The 12,794-nt window shown below is 41.6% G+C and overlaps 1 protein-coding gene across 2 annotated transcripts in view; it reads left to right on the top strand.

Annotated features, from left to right (window-relative positions):
• The window catches only part of LOC121003168 (arf-GAP with SH3 domain, ANK repeat and PH domain-containing protein 2-like), a 138,083-nt gene that overhangs the window by 65,051 nt on the left and 60,238 nt on the right, over positions 1–12,794 (top strand). The gene's annotated exons all lie outside the window — the stretch shown is intronic.

Raw genomic sequence — 12,794 nt, forward strand, 5'->3', positions numbered from 1 at the left:
TTGGCCTCTAGAAGTTGTCTGTTAGTCTCCTGCTGCTCTTCCATGGCCTGTTGTTGCCTTAGGTTGGCCTGCACCAGCTGCTTCATCATCTCCTCCATCTTGTCCCGTGATGCTGGTTGCAACTTGGCAGGCTTAATCCAGGACATACAACAGAGTCCGAAAAAATGCAACAAAAATATTTCGGTTTTACTCCAGCCTCACTGCGATTGCCCGCATTCTCCACCAATTGTGGGGATTCGCTCTGGTAAACAGGATAAGCGGACGCAGTATAGAGGCAAAAACCAGTTTGTAAACCAAAAGTTCAGTGTTTATTCATACGTTAGAAAGTTAACAGAACAAAAAAACTTTCAAGCAAAAAAGTCACCTTGCAGTATTGGTGTCAGTTCACACCATGGGGCCTGTTCTGCAAACAATAGTCCATCAGCAGGCTTTAGTCGGCCTGTTTCCCCTCACATGGGTCTCAACCCTCCACCCTGGCACAAGCCTCAGATACCAATACAGAGATCCCCTCTGCATGAACCCAGCTGTCTTTTGAAGGCAGCTAGGTATTAAGAAAATCCCGGACCAGCACCTGTGATCCAGTCCGGTGTTTGACCTTACCTGACTGCTAATTAGTCCAGCAGCACACACTGGGAGGAAAATACCTGCCTCCACATACAATTCCCTTTACTGTGTCACACCCACCACACCAGTTTTTTGGTTTAAAAAATCTCAAATTCCAGGAATGCGACTTTTTAAATACCATAGTGCCTAAATCTGGGTGGTTTTTACACCAAGGTGGTATGCGTAGATTTCAGTTTAGGGGCATGGCCTGCCAAAAGATGCACCTAACTTATCACAAAGCGTCATCATAAATGACGTGCATCCTATGGTGGTACAGGGGATATCAAGGACTATTTCAGTCATCATTTCTGCCAGAAAACTGTTGTAAATGATGATACAAATGCCTGGGCCAATGGCCTGGCCAACACTCCATCCCAGCACACTCCTGGGAACTCTTTGATAAAGTCCCCCCTATGTGTTTGATGATGATGAATAGGTGGATATAGATACAATCAAACTTTTCTCATCATCCTGAATATTATATTGTCTGTTAAACTTTTATGTTTAAATCTTTAAGTGAATGCTTAAAGGAGTTGTCTCAGCAAATAGCATTTATCATGTAGAGGAAGTTAATACAAGGCACTTAATAATTTATTGTTATTATCCATATTGTCTCCTTTGCTGGCTGGATTCATTTTTCCATCACATTATACACTGCACGTTTCCATGGTAACGACCACCCTGCAATCCAGCAGTGGTGGCCGTGCTTACACACTATAGGAAAAGGCCTGTGTGCGCTCTCACGGTCCTGGCCGCCAGTGTACAATGTGATGGAAAAATTCTTGAAGCCAGCAAAGGAGGCAATATGGATGATAACAATACACTAGGAAGTGGCTTGTATTAACTTTCTCTATATAATAAATGCCACTTTCTGAAGTGAGAGAACCCCTTTAATGTTCTCTCTTCTTATTCCAATCTCCATACATGGCATAAAACATAATCTATTCCAGGTTAGGCTACTTTCACACTTGCTGCAGAGAGATCCGGTAAGCAGTTCCGTCGCCGGATCTGCCTGCCGGATCAGGCAAAATGTATGCTAACTGATGGCATTAGTAAGACTGATCAGGATCCTGATCAGTCTTAAAAATGCCTGATCAGTTGAAAAAATGCATTGAAATGCCGGATCCGTCTTTCCGGTGTCATCCGGCAAAAACGGATCCGGCATTTATTTTTTCACCTTTTTTTCAGTCTGCGCATGCGCATACCGGAAGGACGGATCCGGCACTAATACATTCCTATGGGAAAAAATGCCTGATCCGGCATTCAGGCAAGTCTTCAGTTTTTTTAGCCGGAGATAAAACCGTAGCATGCTGCGGTTTTCTCTTTTGCCTGATCAGTCAAAACGACTGAACTGAAGACATCCTGATGCAAACTGAACGGATTACTCTCCATTCAGAATGCATGGGGACACACCTGATCAGTTCTTTTCCGGTATAGAGCCCCTGTGACGGAACTCTATGCCGGAAAAGAACAACGCAAGTGTGAAAGTAGCCTAATGTGTTGAATACACCGCCATATGATCTGTCATGTATGTAAATAAACTTGCTGATGTCCCAGTAGATGTAATTCCTGCATAATGCACATGATAATATGAACATTCCTATTTATTTGCTTTCTGATGTATTTTAGTAGCAATGCCACAAAAAAAAGTAACATCTGCCACTGGGGCTATAAAACAGATGCCAGATCATTATGTTTCAGACTCTCATGGGCGAGTGCCATCTGCATCTCTTTATTAATTTACTTAAAAAAAACAACAACCTACGCATTGGCATCCCCAGCTTGTAATGGTTCTAATTTGCTTTCAGCACCTTGGACAGTGCACGCAGCATGCATGGCACGTTGTCAGCGCTGCTGATCCTTGCATTAGGGAAGCTGCTGCAGTCAGCTGCATTGTCGTTACCACATTCTATTAAGAAAAATGGGTTAGATACCTAAACTTAATAGACGGCTGGATTATTGTGCGTGCCAACCGGAAAGTAGACCTGCTGAGCTCAGGTCGGAGCATTGCCTGTTCTCAAATCTAAATGTGAGCATACAGAAGGTCTACAGTTAACCCAGAACATCTACTACTTGATAACTATGAGCTGTTAAGCATGTTCTCCTAGGGCTGATCTGTTATATCTTTTTGCTATAAAAGAACTATTATTTACTTTACTGTCATTGCATTGCACTGGCCATAGACTAGACCTTTTGTACTAAATTTCTGTTATTTGGTGCAAGCATTTTGGGGACATGTTTCTTCACCTCTTTTGGCCATGATATTCCTTGCCCTCAAGGACATGTTGATAATCTCTGCTGCTCCGGCCTAATCTTGAGGCTGTACTAGACAAACCGTTTTGTAAACAGCTCCTCCAGCAGTGGACTGATCTTCACTGTCTTCTTGAGCTCACTGTATTTCTTCTGGGTCTGTTGGAGCTTTTCCTCCATCAGTGGATTGATCTTCACTGTCTTCTTGAGCTCACTGTATTTCTTATGGGTCTGTTGGAGCTGTTCCTCCAGCAGTGGATTGATCTTCACTGTTTTCTTGAGCTCATTGTATTTATATTCAGGGTTCAGGATTTCCTCTTTCTTTCCGGTATGTTACACCACTGATGGAGCAGTGGATCCTCTAAGCCATAATCCAGTTGGAGCAGACTAAATTGGGGCATAGAGTCTAAGGGATTATGCATTCTTCACCCTATGCCCCCTGCAAGGAGGGAATAGACTTCTGCAGTGAATCTCTAGTTTACACTTATCTGAAATAGACTTGGATTGGCAGTGGTAATGTAGCAGTAGCAAATGTGCTCCAGTCACATGCATGGGTTGGCATCAGGAGGTCTGCAGTACCAGAAGCAAAAAGAGTAACAAAGTCCAAAGCAAGCCAGGGTCAGAGCTGTAGAATCACAAGTGTCAGCTATCCAAGGGCAGAGAGAGCAACATAGTCTTGAGGAAGCTGGAGTCAAAGCTGTGGAAATACAGGTCTCAGCAATCCAAGTAGTAAAGCAAGAAACAGGTCAGAAAGAAGTCCTAGAGTTCACAATAAAGTGATTTTAAACCTGCTGCCCATGACATCATCTTTGGGTGCCAATTGCCTAGTCATCCCAGTGTTTCAGAGCAGAAGAGCCAGATTGAATCTGGTGCAGGCAGGAGATGTAAAAATTTGCTGGCCTGGATCCTTAATGGATGAGTGGTGTGGTCTAGTGCTCTTTATAGCGTGGTCTGAGGGGGATACTTTTGATAAGGAGAATGCAGTCTTGGTTTTAACAAGCTCATTGTTAAATGCATGTAGACTACACGAGTGAGTCTGGTCTTATGGGTTTAATGCTCAGCTCCCCAGGACAGGTTGCTGGCATCCCACCGCAGAGCTTATGTCTTGTTTCCACTGAAGACTTACAGTGTGGATATAGTGCAGACTGATCTTTCTGTTGGCATTTGGAGGTATATTCGGAACGTATATGGAATAGGTTGTTTTCTCTATCTGTGTTTCCATAGATGTTGGTGCATCATGAGAACTCACAGAATTAAAGGTGTTCTCCAGTCCTATAATTAAATTTTTTATTGTTCCACAAACATTGCATGTTTTTGCCCGTGTGCCTGTGTTTCATGTTGGCGCTTTCCTTCCCCTCTTCTCAGCATCACTGCATCATGGCAGGATGTTGACATGCAGAACTTCTCTTTTCATCAGCTTCCTGCTGGGTTTGCTAACCAAAGACAACATGCTTTGCCCTGTAATGTTTCACAAATCTTGTTCTGCCTAACTAACACGGAGAGGGGAGGTGTAGGGAAAATGACTGACCTGAGCAGAGAGAGTGGAGTGGCAGGTGGAGCAAGCCCTGAGAAACATTACAGAGCAAGGTTTCATTAGGGCTTCAACAGGAAGCTGATGAAAACAGGAAGTTCTGCATGTAAACATTCTTCCAAGGTGAAATAATACAGAAATCAGGGAAAGGAAAGTGCTGACATCAAAAACAGGTATATACAATGTTCGAGGTGCACTGGGTAGATAATTTATTCATTCATTCATTGTGGGGCTAGAGAACCCCTTTAAGATACTTTAGTAAGTTTACAGACATAAAGGCCCACAGTTTATAACCTTTAGGTCACCCAATATTAACTTTATTGTAAAAGGGTGAAATTTTCCCACACCAACTATTGCTCCATTTGCTCAACCTTGAAACCATATATACAGTCAGGTCTATATATATTGGGACATCGATACAATTCTACAATTTTTGGCTCTATACACCACCACAATGGATTTGAAATGAAACGAACAAGATGTGCTTTACCTGCAGCTGTCAGCTGTAATTTGAGGATATTTACATCCAAATCAGGTGAACGGTGTAGGAATTACAACAGTTTGCATATGTGCCTCCCACTTGTTGAGGGACCAGAAGTAATGGGACAATTGGCTTCTCAGCTGTTCCATGGCCAGGTGTGTGTTATTCCCTCATTATCCCAATTACAATGAGCAGATAAAAGGTCCAGAGTTCATTTCAAGTGTGCTATCTGCATTTCAAATCCATTGTGGTGGTGTATAGGGGCAAAAATTTTAGAATTGTGTCCATGTCCCAATATTTATGGACCTGACTGTATGTGATACACATACATACATATATATATATATGGAGTGAACATACCATATGTGCTATCCATGCAGCTGAACAGGGTCCCAGTATGTAAAGGGGACCACTGCTACCTTAAAATCAGCTTCCCGTTGTCTTTTAGATTGCTTGTAAGCGCCTGAACTAATAAATATCAAACCTTGATTGCTAGAGATATAATGGGGGTCAGTATGAGGCATTAACAAGAAAGATCCCATACTCCATTCTTAAATGTTCTGTCTGTGTCTCTCTCTCTCTCTCTCTCTCTCTCTCTATCTATCTATATATATATATATATATATATATATATATATATATATATATATAGCAATGAAAAGATATATATATGTGTGTGTGTGTGTATATGTGTATATATATATATATATATATATATATATATATGTATATATGTGTGTGTGTGTATATATAAAAATATATGAACTGTATTTAAATTGTTATAGTATACAGCAGTAATATATCCTGTATATACACCATTCTCCAAGCACAGAGCAGTTTTACAAAGCATATCAAAAGTATGTTAATCATAAACCTTAGCTGATAATTAACTGTGGCACCTCAGCAATTTCTGCACTTATATAAGCTTTATTTCTCGGCCATGATGTAAAGCATTAATCCCAATCTTTAATGATTTACTTATCTACATTGTAAAATAACTAGCGCTCATTTACATAATCTTTAAAACGCAGCCTTCAATAGAATTCTTTTTCATTAGTTTGGTAATTGCTCATATGTAGGCCGTAGTTAGTCTAAAGTTCTAAAATTTCATAAAATGGCAAGCACAATAAACAGCGTAAATGACGTCTGATGTGACCAAGCATTGCCTTTTTGGCTCTGTTCACATTTTTTATGGAAACGGTTGGCGTATAAGCTGGGAGACCTCCTGGCACATACACAAAACATAGCCCTTGACCCCCACTCACCTATTGGAGGCCAAAAGACTGTCCTTTTAGAATCTCTGAGGGTGGTATGCTTTGGCATCTTTTACTATATACAGTGCCTTGCAAAAGTATTCACCCCTCTTTTTTTCGTATTTTGTTACATTACAGCCTTAAATTCAATGTTTTGTTAATCAGAATTTTATGTGATGGATCAGAACACAATAGTCTAAGTTGGTGAAGTGAAATGAGAAAAATATATAAATCAAACTATTGTTTAGAAATAGAAAACAGAAAATTGGCATGTGCGTATGTATTCACCCCTTTGTTAGGAAGCCCATTAAAAGCTCTGGTGCAACCATTTACCTTCAGAAGTCACATAATTAGTGAAATGATGTCCACCTGTGTGCAATCTAAGTGTCACATGATCTGTCATTACATATACACACCTTTTTTGAAAGGCCCCAGAGGCTGCAACACCTAAGCAAGATGCATCACTAACCAAACACTGCCATGAAGACCAAGGAACTCTCCAAACAAGTAAGGGACAATGTTGTTGAGAAGTACAAGTCAGGGTTAGGTTATAAAAAAATATCTAAATCTTTGATGATCACCAGGAGCACAATCAAATCTATCATAACCAAATGGAAAGAACATTGCACAACAGCAAACCTGCCAAGAGACGGCTGCCCACCAAAACTCACGGACCGGGCAAGGAGGGCATTATTAAGGGAGGCAGCACAGAGACCTAAGGTAACCCTGGAGGAGCTACAGAGTTCCACAGCAGAGACTGGACGACAATAAGGCCTCTTTCACACAGGCGAGTTTTCCGCGCGGGTGCAATGTGAGACGTGAACGCATTGCACCTGTACCGAATCCGGACCCGTTCATTTCTATGGGGCTGTGCACACGAGCGGTGATTTTCACGCATCACTTGTGCGTTGCGTGAAAATCGCAGCATGTTCTGTATTCTGCGTTTTTCACGCAACGCAGGCCCCATAGAAGTGACTGGGGCTGCGTGAAAATCGCAAGCATCCGCAAGCAAGTGCGGATGCGGTGCGATTTTCACGCACGGTTGCTAGGAGACGATCGGGATGGGGACCCGATCATTATTATTTTCCCTTATAACATGGCTATAAGGGAAAATAATAGCATTCTTAATACAGAATGCATAGTACAATAGGGCTGGAGGGGTTAAAATAAATAAATAAATAATATAACTCACCTTAACCCCTTAAGGACTTAGGACATACCGGTACGCAATGTTTGTCGAGTCCTTATAGACCCATGACGTACCGGTACGTCCTAACTTTAAAACAACATTGCGGCGCGCCGTGGATTTATCGGAACAGAATGTCCGCTGAAATCATTCAGCGGGCATCCTGTCACAACGCCGTGGGGACCCCCCCCCCCCGCATCGGCAATCGCAGCAAACTGCAGGTCAATTCAGACCTGCGGTTTGCGGCTTTACCTGAGGTTTGCGGCGGCGATCGGCGGTGCCATCGGGTCCCCATGCGGCTGTAGGGAGGAGCCGATGGCATGGAAGGTAGCGCGATGCCTTCCTTGGGCGTCAGCGCTGCCTTCCGGTGACGAGCCTGTGAGATCCAGCCCCCTGGATCCCACAGGCAGGAAGCTGTATGAGTAATACTGTGTGTATTACTCATACAGCCAATGCATTCCAATACAGAAGAATTTGAATGCATTGTAAAGGGGATTAGACCCCCAAAAGTTCAAGTCCCAAAGTGGGACAAAAAATAAAGTGAAAAGAAAAGTTGAAAAAATAAAGGTTTCCCCCCAAAAAATGAAGTTTCATGTAAAAATAAAAAAAAATGTAATTTTCCCCAAATAAAGTCAAAAAAAAAATTGGGGGAAAAAAAAAAAGTATACATATTAGGTATCGCCGTGTCCGTATCGACCGGCTCTATAAACATATCACATGACCTAACCCCTCAGATGAACACCGTAAAAAATAAAAACTGTGCTAAATAAACCATTTTTTTGTCGCCTTACATCACAAAAAGTGTAATAGCAAGCGATCAAAAAGTCACACGCACCCCAAAATAGTGCCAATAACAAACAGTTCATCTCATCCCACAAAAATCATACCCTACCCAAGGTAATCGCCCAAAAACTGAAAAAATTATGGCTCTCAGACTATGGAAACACTAAAACATGATTTTGTTTTGCTTCAAAAATGAAATCATTGTGTAAAACTTACATAAATAAAAAAAAAGTATACATATTAGGTATCGCAGCGTCCGTGACATCCTGGTCTATAAAAATATCACATGATCTAACATGTCAAACGAATGTTGTAGATAACAAAAAATAAAAACGGTGCCAAAACAGCTATTTCTTGTTACCTTGCCTCACAAAAAGTGTAATATAGAGCAACCAAAAATCATATGTACCCTAAACTAGTACCAACAATACTGCCACCCTATCCCGTAGTTTCTAAAATGGGGTCACTTTTTTGGAGTTTCTACTCTAGGGGTGCATCAGGGGGGCTTCAAATGAGATATGGTATAAAAAAAAACAGTCCAGCAAAACCTGCCTTCCAAAAACCGTATGGCATTCCTTTCCTTCTGCGCCCTGCCGTGTGCCCGTACAGCAGTTTACGACCACATATGGGGTGTTTCTGTAAACTACAGAATCAGGGCCATAAATATTGAGTTTGGCTTGGCTGTTAACCCTTGCTTTGTAACTGGAAAAAAAAATTAAAATGGAAAATTTGCCAAAAAAGTGAAATTTTGAAATTGTATCTCTATTTTCCATTAATTCTTGTAGAACACCTAAAGAGTTAACGATGTTTGTAAAATCCGTTTTGAATACCTTGAGGGGTGTAGTTTATAGAATGGGGTAATTTTTGGGTGGTTTCTATTATGTAAGCCTCGCAAAGTGACTTCAGACCTGAACTGGTCCCTAAAAATTGGGTTTTTGAAAATTTCTGAAAAATTTCAAGCCTTGTAACATCCCCAAAAAATAAAATGTCAATCCCAAAATGATCTAAACATGAAGTAGACATATGGGGAATGTAAAGTAATAACTATTTTTGGAGGTATTACTATGTATTATAGAAGTAGAGAAATTGAAACTTGGAAATTTGTAATTTTTTTAAAATTTTTGGTAAATTTGGTATTTTTTTATAAATAAAAATTATTATTTTTTTACTTCATTTTACCAGTGTCATGAAGTACAATATGTGACGAAAAAACAATCTCAGAATGGCCTGGATAAGTCAAAGCGTTTAAAAATTATCAGCACTTAAAGTGACACTGGTCAGATTTGCAAAAAATGGCCAAGTCCTTAAGGTGAAATAGGGCTGAGTCCTTAAGGGGTTAATCCACTTTATCGCGCAGCCCGGCTTCTCTTCTGTTTTCCTTTTTGCTGTGCACAGGAAAAGGACCTTTGATGACGTCACTTCGCTCATCACATGGTCCGTCACATGATCCATGACCATGGTAAAAGATCATGTGATAGACCATGTGATGAGCACAGTGACGTCATCAAAGGTCCTATTCCTCAAAGAAGAAGACAGAAGAGAAGCCAGGCTGCGCAATCAAGTGGATTAAGGTGAGTTATATTATTTTTTATTTTTTTTAACCCCTCCAGCCCTATTGTACTATGCATTCTGTATTAAGAATGCTATTGTTTTCCTTTATAACCATGTTCTAAGGGAAAATAATAAAATCTAACCAACACCTAACCCAAACCCGAACTTCTTTGAAGAAGTCCGGGTTCGGGTCTGGGTACCAAACATGCCGATTTTGTCTCACGCGCGTGCAAAAGGCATTACAATGTTTTGCACCCGCGTGGAACAAACGCAAACATGGAACGCAATCACAGTGAAAACTGACTTGTTTTAGTGTCAAAATCGCACCATTTTCCCTGAATGCATCCGGCCCCAATCCGCAACGCCCGTGTGAAAGAGGCCTAAGCCGTATGCTCCATAGAGTTGGGCTTTATGGCACAGTGGCCAAAAGGAAGCCATTACTTTAAGCTAAAAACGGCATGTTGTGAGTTTGTGAAAAGGCATGTGGGAGACTCCCAAAATGTATGGATCAAGGTGCTCTGGTCTGATGAGACTAAAATTGAACTTTTCGGCAATCAATGAAAACACTATGTCTGGTGCAAACCCAACACATCACCCAAAGAACACCATTGGTCAGAGTTGAGGAAAAGATGGATGGTGCTAAATACAGGGATATTCTTGAGCAAAACCTGTCCCACTCTGTGTGTGATCTGAGGCTAGGACGGAGGTTACCCTTCCAGCAGGACAATGACCCCAAACACTTGAGTGGTTTAAGGGGAAACATGTAAATGTGTTGGAATGGCCTAGTCAAAGCCCAGATCTCAATCCAATAGAAAATCTGTGGTCAGACTTAAAGATTGCTGTTCACAAGCGCAAACCATCCAACTTGAAGGAGCTGGAGCAGTTTTGCAAGGAGGAATGGGCAAAAATCCCAGTGGTAAGATGTGGCAAGCTCATAGAGACTTATCCAAAGCGACTTGGAACTGTTATTGCCACAAAAGGTGGCTCTACAAAGTATTGAGTGGTGAATAGTGGGGTGAATAGTTATGCACATTGACTTTTTCTGTTATTTTGCCCTATTTGTTGTTTGCTTCACAAAAAAAAAACATCTTCAAAGTTGTGGGCATGTTCTGTAAATTGAATGATGCAAATCCTCAAACAATCCATGTTAATTCCGGGTTGTGAGGCACCAAAATACGAAAAAAGTCAAGGGGGGTGAATACTTTTGCAAGGCACTGTAGGAAAGCAGACAGCAGTTTCCATTACAGAGGTCCACAGGGCCGTGGCAGGTCAAGTATGCGTATTGCTGCTCTTTTCATCTCTATGGGGCTACTGGAGATAGCAGAATACCCCTCTAAGCCTGTGCTTGGCTATACACAGACTTATGGCTGTGATCTGCATAATTGCAGCAATATACAGTTATGTACAAAGGTGAAATCAATCATGAAAACACGTCCCTGTTGTCACACTTGAGGAGTTAGATTATTCGTCAAAAACGTATCAACCTGCTAAACTGACCTGAGAACTGCCTCATGTTCAATACATTTGTATTAGTCCCACCATCTGGACGTGAAGCGTGCGCACCTGGAGATATGACTGGCATTTCTTCCCTGCTTTTATGGTACTTTGTTTCAGAAAATAATTCTTACAGGGAGAAGGGCTTCATAAAAAGACTACTCAATAACCAGAACTTATCTAACTCATGTAAAAGAGTTGGTACTTTTAGTGCACATTTTAGTGTCATATTTTACGATTAATTTGCTTTGTGGCGACAGTCATACGACAGCTTCCCTCTCCGCACAGTATAAAAGTATGCTTTGTAATGGCTGAGGAAGAGTCTTTAGTCCAGGCAGATTTGCAATGGGGAACCTTGGAATTGGTGAGAATTATGGCTGTGGCGTTTGGAGAGGGATCTAGTAAGGCTCTGGACTCCGCAGTTGTGGCCAGAATGGATGGAGGTCTGTTCTCTAATCTGTGGGAGGTTATTGGGCTAATGCTGATGGTTTGGTTGTTCTTCCTCTGAGACAGTTAATCAGCTAGAAATAGGTTAAGGGTCCATTAAGGATACGCAATACACCCGGCCGGCACCCCCATAGAAATGCCTATTCTTGTCCGCAATTGCAGACAAGAATAGGACATGTTCTATTTCTTTCCGGAGCTGCGGACCGGAAGATCGGCGGCGCGCTTCTGAAATGCGGATAGCACATAGTGTGCTCTCCGCATCCATTCCGTCCCCATAGAGAATGGAATGGGTCCGCATCCGTTCCGCAACCGGACCCATTATTACGGGCGTATGAATGGAGCCTTAGGGTAGGTTCACATTTGCATTTAATGGTGGACCCTATTGACTATAATGGGAAGCGGCGGGCATCCGGATGGTTTCTGGCATGAGTGCCGTGTTTCAGCTGGACAAAAACGGTTGCATGCAATGGTTTTTGTCAGGCCGAAAAACTGGCACTTATGCCGGAAAGTGTCTGGATCCCATTATAGAAAATGGTTTTGGCGGTGTACCTTGTCTGCAATAGCCTTTCGGATCCGTTAAATGCAAGTGTGAACCTACCCTCACACAAACCTGTTGGCTCCAAGAACTTCCATCATTGGGTAGTTTGTACACAGGAATTATTATATGATGTGTTGTAATTTTGGGAGGCCTGTGTTATGTTCTATGCTGATTAACAAGTGGCTGATATGACCCATTAAATTCACCTAATGTTGTGACTTCTTTGGGGTTTATTACTCATAACCTACCCATGGAATAGGTGATAAATAATGGATTGCAGGGGGTCCAACTGCTGACACCTCCAATTTTCCCCGAGAACAAGAGAACTCAGAGTCTCCTCTCTGAACATTGTGGTAGTCCACATGTTGGTCCACAACTCCATTCACTTCTATGGGACCAACCTAGACAGTCCATCAATCACGTAGAAGTGAATGGAGCGATGGACCAACATACAAACTACTGCTCTAAACAGAGAGAGTTGTGTCTTTGTGTTGGTGGTCCATGGCATTGAGTGGCTGGCACGTGAACAATAACACATTATCCCCTCAGTTTAAAGGCTGTGTCCATTCTTCATGCTAATTTTGTTTTTTTACTGTCTCATTGTATCTAAAATAAAAAATGAAGCAACTTTTAAAATGTTCTTAATTAGAAAGTTTAGTACCCACTTGCTTCCCCAT

Source organism: Bufo bufo, chromosome 6 (assembly GCF_905171765.1).
Source record: "Bufo bufo chromosome 6, aBufBuf1.1, whole genome shotgun sequence".
Classification (NCBI taxonomy): domain Eukaryota; kingdom Metazoa; phylum Chordata; class Amphibia; order Anura; family Bufonidae; genus Bufo; species Bufo bufo.